Source organism: Gracilinanus agilis, chromosome 4 (assembly GCF_016433145.1).
Source record: "Gracilinanus agilis isolate LMUSP501 chromosome 4, AgileGrace, whole genome shotgun sequence".
Taxonomy (NCBI): Eukaryota; Metazoa; Chordata; class Mammalia; order Didelphimorphia; family Didelphidae; genus Gracilinanus; species Gracilinanus agilis.
Window position 1 is genome coordinate 331,752,887 of NC_058133.1, and position 15,025 is coordinate 331,767,911.

Below are 15,025 nucleotides of genomic sequence, written 5' to 3' on the forward strand. Positions count from 1 at the left end.
GCTGCTAATAGATCATTAAATAAGCCAAAGTTGGACTTCAGAGGATCATATTCTTGGGTATCCCTTACAATTTTTTGAAACCAACCCTCTGTTTTTACAGATGATTAGCTGAGACCAAGGAAACTGAAATGACTTGTTCAGGGTCACACAACAAGTAAATGGCAGAGACTGGATTAAAATCTCTATCTTCCTGATTAGAGGTCCAGCATGCTGTCACCACGCTGTCTTCCTGAGTTCCTTGTACCAAAGAAGATCAGGAAAAATCTATGTGGCACAGCTTGAAGTAAATTGACATTCTTACATCCTTCTATATTCTCAGTGGTAGCACAGAAATAGATATCATTTTACAAAGTTCTCAGAAGTTAATGCCTATTTTTGTGCTTGCAAAGACCTTTATCTATCCAAGATCAATAAAGACAAAGAAGAGGATAAGATAATTATTCCCCATCTGAGAGAGAAAGCCTTCCTTTCTTTCCTGAGTCCCCAGAAAATGTGGGGCTCTCCACATAGGGGTTGGTTAGAACTTTCTTAATTTCAGGTGAGAAATCAAAATGCCCTGGGCAAAAGTCTCCCATGATTCCCTTTAAAACATAAAATCATCCAAATGAAGGTCCATATAAAACACATGTAGTTATCCCTTTCACACACAAAGTATACCAAATGTTTCTAGGAATCACTTTCACATGTAAGGTGACTCCACTGAAGACCCAGATAAACATTTACTTTGGATCTTGGAGGCAGCCACAAAGCTATTGTAAGCTACTTGGCTCAGTGGATAGAGTGTTAGACCAAGAGTCAGGAAGACCTGAGTTCAAATCTAGCCTCAGACACTTACTAGCTATGTGACCCTGGGCAAGTCCCTTAACTTCTGTTTTCCTTAATCTACTAGAGAAGAAAATGGCAAACCACCCTAGTATCTTTGTGCTGGGAAAAGCCCATGGACTATTGGTGTGCTATGGTCCATGGAGTCATGAAAAGTCAGACACAAATCAACAATAACTGAAGAACACTCTAAATTGTTTGTGAAGAGAGATTTACTGCCTTCCAATTCTTTTGAAGAGTAAATTGTTTGAGATCTCCAAGAAACTTCCCTCAAGTAAGTCCACCTTTCTGTATCTCTTTTATAGATAATGTGTCTGACTTATAGAAAGGTAGCGAAAGGAGCAATGTGAGACATCCATTTCCTTTCTTCCTCAGGCATTTTGTATGTTGTGGTTATATTCAGCACCTACCCCAGTGACTGGGGTAAAGGGAGTCTGTGATGTAAGGTTATTCTGGGAAAGCCTGGTTGAGTTTCCCAGCAGGCACTTGTTTCAGACACTATCTCCATCTCTTCAAAATACATTTCAGAGCTCCTGATGTAACATTTCTCCCATTGTTATGGACACTACTCTTCCTTCTCTCAGAAGTTTTGGTGTAAATTGTTCACATACTCAGGAAATAGCTGCATAAATTGCAGGACATGATTCCATAGGTAGCATCATAAGAAGATCAATTAATCAATCCACAAGCATTCATTAAGCTACTATGAATCAGGCCCTGGGCTAAGCTCACTCATAATACTAATCTATCTGAGCACGCTTTAGTTCCTTTTTCTGTAAAATTAGGCAAGTTGGGCTAGATGTTCTCAAGGTTCCTCCAAGCTCTAAATCTGCTCTAAATCTGCCATGATTTTGACTATTCTGTCTAGTGGCACTAGACATACTATCCTATTGCCATCTATATTTAAGGGGCCATGAAATCAACCCATGGCCAATGTGAACTAGTTATTTAACCACACTGCCTTAGGTTTTCATGATAGATTAGGTTCTGGAAGAAAATTAGCCCTTCCTGATTGAAGAAAGGAAAAGAAGAGGGGAACCCTTTTTGAAAGATGTATTTTAAGGGTGTATTCAATGATATTTAGGTACTCATGTAGAAACCATAACCTAGGAGTTCAAGAAATCCAGCTCCCTGATAGGATAGAGATCCAAATCATGAATTTCAAAAATTAGAAGTAATTTTATTTTGGGAGGAGACTGGGTTGGAATTTTAAGGAGTTGAATAAGGACTTAAAGGCTCAGCTAATTTGGTTCCTGCAGATCTGATGAGGGTCACGGATCTTAAAACTTAGTTGAGAGATGGGCTGGACCAGAAGAGATTCTAGTTTTCGCACATGGGAAAGAAGAATCTGGGGGACAAAACATTCCCAGAGTAATGGGATTGAGAGCAAGATTTTTATTGTTGTTCTGTTGTTTCAGACTCTTCTGGACCCCATTTGGGGTTTTCTTATCAAAGATAATAAAGTGGCTTGTTATTTCCTTCTCCAGATCATTTTATGGATGAGGAAACTGAGTCAAAGAAGGTTAAGTGACTTGCCCAGGGCCACACAGCTAGTAAAAGTCTGAGGCCAAATATGAACTCAGAAAGATGAATCTTCCTGATTTCAGGTCTAGCACTCTCTCTTTTGATCTACCTAATTTAGAGCTGGAAGGGACCTTAGAATCCATTTATTCCAACCCCCTTATTTTATATATGGAGAAACTTCAGCTCAGAGGAGCAAATAGTTTTTTCCCCAAATCACACAGCTTGTAAGTGAAGGAGCCTGAACTTAAACTTAGATTGTCTGACTCGAAATATATATAGTACTTTCTTCATTGTAGTATGATACCTTTCTCTACCATTTATGATCTTTCAGGCTTCATTAATACTGGGTGATCATAGTTTTGCTTTGGTTGTGTGTCTACATAACTCAACTTAATGGCATAAAAGGGATGTTTCCTGGAAAGAACTGGGGAAATGAAGCTGACCAAGAAAAAAGTAGGAATTTTCAGTCAGGAGAAACAGATACTTTGAAGAAAGGGTGGGAGCAGAGGAGAAAGAAGTAGGTCCCTTTGGGTAGAAGAGGCAAAGGATCTTTACTCAGGTGCTGATTGATTGTCACATTTCAAATATATTACTTCCTCAAACTAGGTCAGAAAGTGAGGAATATCCTTTCAACATAAGACTGTATTCAACAGGATGGTTCAATTCTGTTCGGCAGACACTTATTCCTGAAGCCTTGAGTGTTTGAGTTAGATCAGAGAAAGCATATGGTGGGAAGAATTAAAGAGTGAATTTGAGCAAAGGGGGAGGTAGGGGAAGCACTTTCAGGACAGAAGACAATATAGAGTCAAACTGGTCAGTTATTGGGTTTAGATTGTGAAGAGAGGAGAGAGACCAAAATAAAGATGATTTTTCTGGGGAGAAGTAGGGGCAATGGAAGGAATGCAGGCACCACCACCAGGATAAGGAAAGCTTCAAGAGCAAAAAGTGAATGGGTGGAAGCATGATCATTTGATTGTACAAGAATTTCAGAATTTAATGTCATGAAGTTCATTCAGTAATAGGTGAGATGGGATATCATTATCCTTGTGGATAGCTAAAGTAATGTAAAGATGAATTCTTTGAATATGAGGATAAAGATTGGGGTTGGAGAAAAAGACTGGGAGCCAAGCACTCAGCTCCTTGAAAGAGGAGGAAGAACATTCTGAAAGCTTGTGAACATAGAACATATGTGAACATAGAACATAGTGAACAACTATGAAAAGGATCTGGACTTGGAGCTCTATTTTAAAAAGATGAATCTACAAGGAAAAGATATTGCTGAGCAAAGATATAACCCCTGAAAATTTTGTTGGGACAAATTAATTTTTTGAGACAGAAAGTATGATATTACAGAGAATAGCCTAATTGTTGTGGCAGGCAAAAGATGAAATGACTGAGGAAAGAATGGTGCAGTCTTCTGAGCATATGGATTTATCAAGCAATATATGGCATTTGCTGAACAATTCAAAAGCAAGCCTCTTCCTCAGCTAGGGGCTGGACCCTAAATATAGGGGAAGATAAACTTTTATACATTAAAAACAATATAACAAGGCCAATTCATTAAAAGAAAGCAATATATTATGTAATCCAATTTCTAATTGGAGGAAAGACTAGAGACTTTCCAAGGACGGAGATGTCAAGCAAACAGATGCAAGTCCCTGAATTCATGAAAAGAGGTGTTCTTCTCCCAAATATCTGTGTATAGTCAAAAGAAAATGGAAACAATAACTAATTTATCAATGTGAGGTCATTTTTCAAATAAGACACATGAGTAGCTTGATACGTATAATTACAAGAAAACTCCTTTCATCAGTCTTAGAATCTGATTGGGTTTTGTAGCATAACCTAGGTCTTTAGATAAGGACCTAAACAGCAGTAGAGGCAGTCCAATTTCCTAACTATGTGGGGTTAGGTTCAATCAACGAAATAAGCTTTTCTTCCAGTTCCCAGAATTGAATAAAATTTTCTCATAGGACAGAATTTGGAATAGGTCCATCACTGAATAGAAAGAGAACTGAACTACCTCTAGAACTGAGTCACAAGATAGAGTCAGGGTGGTTCAGTTAAGTCCCACAATTAATCATTTATCATCCAGATCTTCTCAATTCCCTCGGTTTCTCCATTGGAAGGTGTGTGTGTGTGTGTGTGTGTGTGTGTGTGTGTGTGTGTGTGTGTGTGTGTGTGTGTGTGTGTGNGTGTGTGTGTGTGTGTGTGTGTGTGTGTGTGTGTGTGTGTGTGTGTGTGTGTGTGTGATGCATGGGGTGGGGTTAAGTAATTCATAAGATATTCCAAAATTAGAGACAGTCATGCTGGCAGGGGCAGCCCATCCCTAAGAGAAGTCCTTTGGTTGCCATTGTGCCCTTCATTTGTGGAAGACAAGGAGATGCTATAGAGGATTGTGATCACCAAGGGGAAGAGGTATACTCGTCCATGTGCTGGCATCATGGGGCAAAGTCTCATTTTCCTGATACTGATTGCAGCTCTGTCACTGAAAGAAGCTGGTGAAAGGCTGGTCTGGAAGTAGTAAACAAGGAACAAGGAATGTGCTCCCACCTCCTCCTAGTCCAGTGCATTAGGAAGGCAGCAGCTAATACTTGATTGATTAGGGATACAATATCTTCTAGAGGAAGCCAGGTTTCCAGGACTTCAAAATGTAAAGATGTGAGATGAATGAAACCCATAAGAACACTGAGATTTAGTTCATGTTGCTTCCATCCTGACAACATCAAATTGTGACCTCTCCTTGGGAAGCCATGACAAATGGACAAAGTCCTCCATTTTCATCTAAATGTTCAGACTTAGTGATAAGTCACTTTCATCCCTTTATGGATAACCAAGGCAACTCTTCATCCCTTTCTGGTGGCCTTCCACATTCTCCTAAGAATCTATACAATCTTCCAGAATTATGTTGCATTGTTTTAGAATTACTACATGCCTATAAGGGGGAAACGCTAAGATTTAATAGACAAGACTTCTTTCTCCATGAAACTTTGACTTCTTGGTTACATATAGTTAGCATTAGATTTATAGTATTACCCTGGTTACTCTTTTCCCTTCTCAAAAAAGGGTAGAAGTGAATCTGAAATGATATGGAACCACCCCTCTTCCCACAACTATGCACCTCCATAATTCAGGACAATCATTAAAAGCAAGTCTTCCTGATCTTCTTCATGGCTTCATTTCTTTCTATTTCTTCTCTGATTTTTCCATCAAAAACACAACATTGTCCAGGAACATGAACCTCTAAACCAGTAACTATTTGGTGATTTGGTCCCTAGAGGCCTTACTGAACTGACTCTAATGTCTGTTTCTTTCCCTTCTCCCAAAATGATAAAACATGATGTATTGCTAGAACATATTTTGTGCATAAACTTTGGAGCCGAGTGTTAATTTAGCCTCTGTCCCTGGACAGAGTCTGTCTTGATGAACAGCCTGGAGCTTAGGTTCCTGAGGGCTCAGATAGTTTTGTTTATCTTACATGGTCCAGTGAAGCAGAGTAAGGCAAGTTAGATCATATCTCCCTGCATGGCAACAGGTCTAGGGAAAAGAAACCAAACCTAGGCCCTGGGAGCTCAGCGGTAATACAGGTTTGAGGTATCATTTATTTTTCAGACAGTTTCCATTGCAGATTACATATTTCTTCCATCAGAGGTCATAGATTCCCTGGCAAGGCCTATAAATCCAAAACCAGAGAAGAAGCAAGGTTAGAAGAGCTCTCTCTTATGTCCAGGGATAGAAAGGAAGGAATAGGTGCTTGGTCAGGTGACTCCATGTCAGGAGATGCCCCTGGGTGCTTGATGGCACCTTCCCCCCGTGCTTTCTAGTTGTGGAAGGCTGATGAAGAAGGAAGGATGTGCTGAGACAGGAGCCTCTGTGGCTGTGGCAATCCTCAACTGCCTCATTTTTATTAGCAAAATGTGGATAACACCACCAAACTCATAGGACTGTTATAAGGATTAAGTGAGACAATATTTCTTTGTAAAGCACCCAGTAGAGTGCGTGGCACATAGTAGGCACTTAATAAATTCTTGTTTCCTTCCTTCCTTCCTTCCTTCCTTCCTTCCTTCTTCCTTCCTTCCTTTCTTCCTTCCTTCCTCCTTTCCTTCCTTCCCTCCCTCCCTCACTTCCTTCTTTCCCTCTTTCCTTCCTTCCTCCCTTCCTCCTTTCCCTTTTTCCTTCCTTCCTTCCTTCCTTCCTCCCTCCCTCTCTTCCTTCCTCCATTTCTAATCTCAGTGCTTTGAAGTTTCCTCTGCCCTGGGCCTTTGGAGTAATAGAATGCTTCAGCCTTGTGGGTATGCCACAAGGCAGAAAAGATCCAGCCTTCATGCCAGAAAGTTGCTTACTAAGTGAGGAGAATGTTATACTCAGGCCCTAAAAAGGCCAGTCCTGGGGTACTCACACATCCAAGTAGGGTAATGCCATAGTTTTGTGCATTTAGAGCTGGAAGAGACCTTAGAGGTCATCTAATCTACCCCACTGCTGCAACCCCACCCTCACCCTCCAATACACAGATGAGGGCACCGAAGCCTGTAGAACATAGTCAGAATTTGAATCCAGATCCTCTGATATGAAATCTTAGACTCTTTCTGAAGCTCCATGCTGCCTGATGGTGGTTTTGCTCACACTTCTCTCCCTGTTTCCACCACATATGCTCCACCAGGATGTTAAATAGTCTCTATGCAGTTTTACTCCATGCTTACAGCAGGACATGGCCTGATCTCTGCCAATGGCAGAATTTGCCAAGAGAAGTAGGAATCATTAAAATGTGATTCCAGGCCTCTGGAAGCTCAGCTTTTCAGATGGCCTATGGTTTCTTACATGTATATGACTGGCAGACATACTAGAGGTTCAGCAAATGACATTTTGATAAAATTGGGAACAACACCTGCACAGTAGAATTAAGGACACACATCAAACTTGAAGGCAGGTACAGGAACCAGGATGACAACTGGAAAATTCCATCATGAAAAACTAGATGCTAAATATGGCTAGATTATTTGCATCCTTCCCTTACCCCCAGGCACCTACCACCCACTGAAGACAGAAGAGAACCTGGTGGAACAAATGTCTTAAGGTGTTCCCTCCTCCAACTTTCTTGTCAGTTCCCTCTTCTTTTTCCCTTCACCACTTTGAGCTCAATGCTAATCCCCTCTCTTCCTTCATTGCCTCTTCAAAAAAACAAACAAACAAATAAACAGAATCCTGTTGCATTCAGACCTCTAGGTTCTCTTGCACTCTTCCCAATGCTGGTTGGTAAGGTCCTTTTGGAATTCCTCCCCTGTGGAGTGGTCATGCAGGCTGACACCACTTAGATGACCAAGGAATATCAACACAAATCCTCCAAGTAAAACAGAGGATCTTCAGGTCTTGAAATCTGAAACTTCATCTTAAGATCCTCTTGGTCTTACCATTTGCCCTTCTTCTATGTCTTTCAGATCCCCTGGCTCAGCAGTCAGATGCCTTGATGTACATTAAAGCTTTCTGGACCTTGTCATCCTCTCTGGAGCTGAACTCTCCCTCGGCGTGTTGTCTTACCGGATTAGAGCGTGAGCTCTTTGAAACTGGGGACTGTCTCACTTTTCTATTTACATCCACAATGCTTAACATACAGGCTTAATCGATATTTTTTTTTCATTCATTGATTCACCTATCAGGATTCAGTCCCTCCTGTGATAAAGATAACAAATATTCAGGTCTATCGTCATCCTTTGGTGATGAAACCCAGAGAGTTATGAGCCAGCACAATCATAGACCTTGAAGATTGCAACTTTGGCTTTCGTGTTCCATAACTCAAATTAATCTGTTTTCCCTAAACTTTCACAGCAACAGTAGGAATAATCTGCCTTTCTGTGGGTGGAATGAACATGCAGTTCAGGAGATTTCAGATTTCTGATAGAAAGGTGAATTCGCTTATTTAAAAATTACACGGCTCAGAGAACTAATTAGTTAAGAATGTCTAAACCCCTTCCTTGTTTAGGAGTTATCACTGTAAACAGGTTTTATCAGACGTTAAGTAATGAAAATAATGTTAGCTCTGGAATTAGTGGACTTGGGTTTAAATTCTAATTCCATTGTTACTAGCCATGTGGCCTGGCCTGTGATTATGAACCTTGGCTATGACCTGGTCATTTGTTATTCTTAATTTCTTCAGTTTGTGAAGATGGGATTAACTCTTCCCTGCCCATTTTTATATTTAATCACCAAAAGTGTACATACCCCACTTAATCCTTAAGTGGGAGAGGGCTGTGACCCATGTGTGTAATAGTGGGTGACAAATCACTGGACAGTCTGTGATAATTAGATTAAGTCTACACTGCCTGTCTTTAGATTTAATCACCAAAGGTGAAAGCATGTCCAATTCTGGGAGGTCCATAACCCATGTGTGCTAGAGTAGGTGACGAATCAGAATTGACTGACCGCCCTCTAGACAGTTCTATGAGAAGCGTCTATTGTGATTGGACACACAAACTAGGAGGAAGGCACAGGAAGGGACGCCTAAGTGACCCCTTTAAAAGGAGAAGGTCTTCTGCTGGAGAGGGTCTTCTAGTTTTCCTGGTCAGTGGAGGAGTGCTGGCTGGAATTCTGAGACCTTGGTGAGACTGCTTCCAATATCTTCTTTAGAAGTCCACGTGGTGAGTTTAAAGACTGACTGAATCTTCCTGAACTTCTCTTAAGGAACTTCCCCTTAATAGAGACTCTATGAATGAAGCTTTGCTTCATTCACCTCTGGGCCTCTGGCCCTCTGACTCTCAGCTGAGGGTTAATTAGATTTACCTGGATTAACTAGAGGATCATAGTAATTTACCTACTGTGTTAGATTCTTATTTCCTTATTTCCTCTCTCTCTTCTGAATTGTAAATAAACTTTCATAAAAGTCAATTTTGACTCGAGATTATTCTTAATTGAGGATTGATAATTGTTAAATCCTCTGGTTTTTTAAATATATTTGACCAAAACCCCCTTTTCCCCTTTACAAGTCCTAAGCAAAGCTTTAGCTATAATTGGTACACATTGGAAGTGATGAAAGGAATGGTCTTTATAAATGGCAAGAACTTCCTGTGAAGAAGGTTTTTCACCTTGAACTTGACACTGGAGGAGCTCTGGCTGAGGACTGCTTCTATTAGGACTACCACATAGGTGAGTGAAAGAGGCTGATTCCCTTTACTGGCTTTCTTGGAGGTACTAGTCTCCAGAGAAGCCCCTCACCTGGGAGGAGGTTTCATGGCTAAAACCCTTGTAAATTGACCCTTAGGCCTTCTGGCTGGGGCTTCCAGAGCTCTGCCAGAGTAAAGCTAGGGCCTGAGCATATCTAGCTCATTAAGCTAGATCTCTTATTCTTCCCTCTTTCTCATTTCTCTACTTTCACTCTTCCCCTCTATTTTATAAATACATTGCTAAAAAATCATTTGGAAATAACTAAATTACTGATGACCATACTCTAATAAATTTAGTTCAACCTTTTAAAAAATTTTAACCCCTTATAAGCTATAAAATAAGAGATTTGAATTATATAGATTCTTAGATTCCCTTCTAGATTTAAATCTATGATTCTATGATCCACAAGGCAGTGAGGTGGTGTAGTAGCTCAAATTAAGCACTAGGCCTGGAGTCAGGAAGATATGAGTTCAAATCTGACCCCAGATATGTACTAGCAGTGTGATTGAGCAAGATACTTAGCTTTTCTCATCTGTGAAATGGGGATAATAATAACACCTACCTTGGAGAGTGGTTGGCACTTAGTACAGTGTCTGGCACCTTTTTCATTAAGTCATTTCAGCTGTGTCCAACTCTTTGTGACCCCACTTGGAGTTTTCTTGGCCAATTTTAGCTATCATTATTATCCAAGTGAGCCAAACTGTCTTGTCCTTGGTTGCTAAGGACTTTCTGTCCATCCCATCTGCAATACTTTCCCAATAAAACCTCCCCCAAGAATGTCAGAAAGGAGATATTGCCAAAAACAAAGCTAGGAGAAGCAGTGGGACTGCTCACAGTGAGGCCATATTGTGCTAATATCATTGGTCTGTAGGGATGGAAATTTAAGAAGGAATTGTGATGATTCTTCCTGGAGTCTGTCATTTGTGGGTAAAGATTCAGACCCAGGTAGCACCTTCTAGTTGGGAAGAATGTAGTTGAACTGTTTAGAATCCAATATCCAACAAACATTTATTGAGCTTTCTTTGTGCCTGACTTTGTGTTAAGCTCTGGGGATACAGTTAATAAAAAGGAAGAAAGGAAACTTCCCCATTGGGGTGCATCTCTCCAAAATGATAATCTGTGGGATGGCAGCCATGAAATCAAAATGTGGTGGTGATGCTTTTCCTTTTCCCTCAGGTATTTCATGAACTCTGGTTGCATTTGACACTTGCCCTGATAGCTGAGGGTTAATTTTTCAGTACAGGTGGGTCTGTGGTGATAAAACTGTTCTTAGATTGCCTTGGATACGTTTCAAAAGAGACAATTATCTGAAACACTCCGTCTTCAACCTTGGACTGTGTTTGAGATCCTTCATTCATACTCCCACAGAGATTTTTTCTTAGAAATTCTCCTGAATCTCTGCAAGAATAAACAAAAATATGACCTTGATCCCACCTACAGTTTCGTGTACACTTTTTGTAGGGCATTGTCACATGTGAGCAGCTCTTTCTTGATAACATTGGGGATGGCACATGGGAAACCACAATGGCATGTTCTTCAGTGTCACCACTGGGTTGACTCTGATTTGTATCTCCTTCCATAGATTCTCTGCCCTAAGCATGTGCATGCATGCACACATGTACATGCACACACTGATTGCACACAATGCCACAGGTCAGATTTTGTAAGGGAAAACTAATTCCTGTTTTTATACCATTACAATATGCTAGCCATGCCAGTATGTTTTTTCTGTGACTCCTTTTTCTTCCCTTCATGAGGAAAATAAGAGATCATAGCTCTGTTTTAATGGCACCTAATTCTAGCATTCAAAGTGCTTTGTTATGATTTTATTAATTCTCCCAAATTCAAGATGTAAATAATTTTATGCAGAGCCATAATGAAGTGTACAGACTTGACCTCAAAGACTAAACTTAAAATTCAAATTTTAAAGCATATTAAGTTCTATCTGTCAGACATGGTGCAAACAATCTGAACTCAGAAATGGAGCATTTGTTAGCCTCAAGAAGCATTCTATTTAGGGGGCAGTTAAATAGCACAGTGAATAGAACACAGGGCTTAGAATCAAGAAGACTCATCTTCATAAGTTCAAATCTAGCCTCAGAGACTTACTAGCTGTGTGACCCCGGGGCAAGTTACTTGACCTTGTTTGCCTCCGTTTACCATCTGTAAAATGAGCTTGAGAAGGATATGGCAAGCTACTCAGGTATTTTGCTAAGAAAACCCCAAAAGGGGCCTCTAAGAGTTAGACATGACTTAAACAGCTAAACAAACACAGAATGTATATACAGATTTACATAATACAAGGAAAATCAAGGTGGGAAAGAACAGTCTAAGGTGGGGATCAGGAAAGGCTTTTTGAAGGAAATGGAACCTGATTTGATCCTTGAACAAAGCAAAGAGTCTGAAAGGCAGACATAAGAATGACTATCATTTATATAGTATTTTAAGGTTTGCAAATCAAATTTATATATGTTAACTTATTCAGTCTTGACAACAATACAACTCTCATTTTATAATTGAGGAAACTGAGACCCAGGAAAGTGACTTTTACAGGGTAGCAAAGGTAGTGAATGTCTGAGGCAGGATTAGATCTCAAGTCCTCCTGACTCCAAGTCCTGAACTCCATTTATTATGCCACCTCACTGCCTAATGAAATGAGAGGAAGTGAATTCCAGACATCATGAATGACTTGTATGAATGTATGCAGGTGGATGATGGTGCAGAAAGGTCCAATTTGGCTAACATGAAAATGTTTGCAAAGGGGAGCAGTCTGAAATAAAGGTGGAATGGTAGGCTAGAGCCAGGCTGTCAAAAGGAATAGAGGTAACCCAAAGAGTTTTACATTTTATCCTTCAAACAAAGGGAAACTACTTAAGGTTTTTTAATAGGAGATTGACAAGGTCAGCCTTCTGTTATAAGAGTATTTTGGCAGCTATGTGCTGGATGAATTGAAGAAGGGAGAGACTGTAAGCAGGAAGACCAATTAGTAGGCTTTTAAGTAGACCAAGTAAGATGTGATCAAGGACTAAATTGAATGGTAACTAAGAGGAGAGAAAGTAAGAAATTTGAAAAGTATTATGAAGGTAGAATCAATAAGAAAAGGCAATTGTTTGGATAGAAGGAGGGTTCAAAAATCTATAATAATTTCTTTTTCTTAAACCCTTACCTTTTGTCTTAGAGTCATTACTAAGTATTAGTTCCAAGGCAGAAGAGCTGCAAGGGCTAGGCAATTGGGGTTAAGTGACTTGCCCAGGGTCACACAGGTAGGAAGTATATGAAGCCAGATTTGACCACAGGTTCTCCCATCTCTAAGACTGGTTGTCTATCCTCTAAGTAACCTAGCCACCCCAATAAAAATTTCTAAAAGGAAATGATTTGGCAGATTTCCAAAGTAGGATTATAGCTCCAGTAATGGATCTGGATTCTTGGGAAGATTGTAGCACTCTGAACAGAAACATGCAAGTTTTGAGAGAAGATTAGTTTTGGGAATGAGAGACAATGAGTCCCATTTGGGATATGTTGATTTTGAGGTATCTATAGGCCATCTATGGAGAAATATCTGTTAGGTAGCTGATAATGAATGACTAGATTTCAAGTTAAGGTTGGATATGTAGATTTGGGAGTTATCTCTGTAAAGCTGTTATGTGAAATATGGCAGTTAAAAGAGTAAGAGTAAAAGGGAGGAGAAGAGAAGGTCTAGGATGGAACCTTGGAAATTCCCACATTTAAGGAGAGGACAGGGAGGATGTGCCAGCAAAGAAAACTGAGGAGTGATGAGACAGATAGGAAGAGAAGAGAAAGTAGCACCTTGAAAATCCAAGAGGAAAAGAGTTCTAAGAAGGATGGTACACCACAATATTGAAAGCTGTAGAATCAAGAAGGATAAGATCATTAGATTTCATTCTTTGATTATCTTAAAGAAGACCGCTTCTGTTGAGTGGGGGATCTGGAAATCAGACTGTGAGGGATTGAGAAGTAATCCAATGATGAGGAAATAAAGGCAACAAAAAAAGATGATTCTTACTAGGAAATGATAAGCAAGAGTGAAAAGATATGGTATAACTTGAGGGAATGACAAGATCAACTGGGGACTTTCTATGGATAGTCTAAACTTATTATTTTTGTTTGTTTGTTTTTAAACCTTTACTTTCCATCTTAAAATCAATACTGTATATTAGTTCCAAGGCAGAAGAGTGATAAGGATTAGACAACTGGGGTTAAGTGACTTGCCCAGAGTCACAGAGTTAGGAAGTGTTTGGGGCCATATTTGAACCAAGAATCTCCCATCTCTAAGACTGACTTTCAATCCACTGAGTCATCCAGCTGCTCCTCTGGCTAGACCTATCCTTAAGATTTCTGGAGAAAAAAGAAAGTTTAAAACAGCCACTGAGAAGAGTGGGGTAAAGAACCAAGAGAGAAATAATAAAAAGTTTTTATGAAAAACAGTGAGGATCTTTTTGAGTGCAGATATGATGGATCTGTAGTGGATTAGCAGCAAAGTTTTATGACCTCTCCTACAAAGCTGAGAATTACAGAGTGGAGAGAGCACAAGGTGGCAGGGATCTAAAACTGATGGTGGGCAGTATGTGAAAAGCAATCATGTGTGGAGGACAATTTATATTTGATGAGGACAAATATGGAATCAAGACTGAAGTGAACAAAAGTAATCCCAAGTAATAGTGAGAGATTTTGGTGAACAGAATTTTGGGGAACATAAAGGAGAATGAAGAATCAGTTTTGGTGGCAGGAAATAGAGGGGAAGGTGGAAGGATGAGAGTAGGATTCAGACAGGTGGATTTCTCAATTCAAAGTCAAAATAAAAGTACGTCCCATGCTCAGTTTTCTTGGCTTACATTCAAAGCTTATCTTGAAGTAAAGAAGGATTCCAAACTTGTGTGAAATTTTGCAACAGCAGCAATAGCAGCAGAAGTTCCCAGCTGCCTATGCTTCCTGTGTAAATATCACATTTTTTACTTATATAAGCAGTCACCAACATAAAGGGAGGATGAGTTTTAAAGTTCATTTATATCATGGTATTTTGTCATGATTTGGAATAGGGAATATATTTTCCCACAGAAATAATGTGAAACTAGTGATATTCATGCTGGCCAAATGCCTCACAACAATCAGCAATTTTTGTTGCTGGGAATTATACACAATAAAGGAAGGAAAGTGAAGTAGGGTTAGAATCCTTTTCATCTAAATTTTTGGTCTTATTTCATTTGGATTTGCATGTGAATGGGGAGGATCTTGGGAGGAAGGGCAACATCAACATCCCAGTCACCACACAATTCCTGTGAGACTTTGGAGAAACTCCCCCAAATGGATGTTGGGGACTAGACTCATAATGAATAATTTAATAGGAGTTCAAAGGAATTTTCTAGTCCAAGTCAGATAGTTGTCTGGCACCCAGGACCTACATTCAACACCAAGAGGAAAATGTCCAAAAGAATAGACTTAATTTTAGTCTGGGGCTTCTGTTGGGGTTTTTGACTGCTTATCTGGGTACGTTCATCCATAGTCT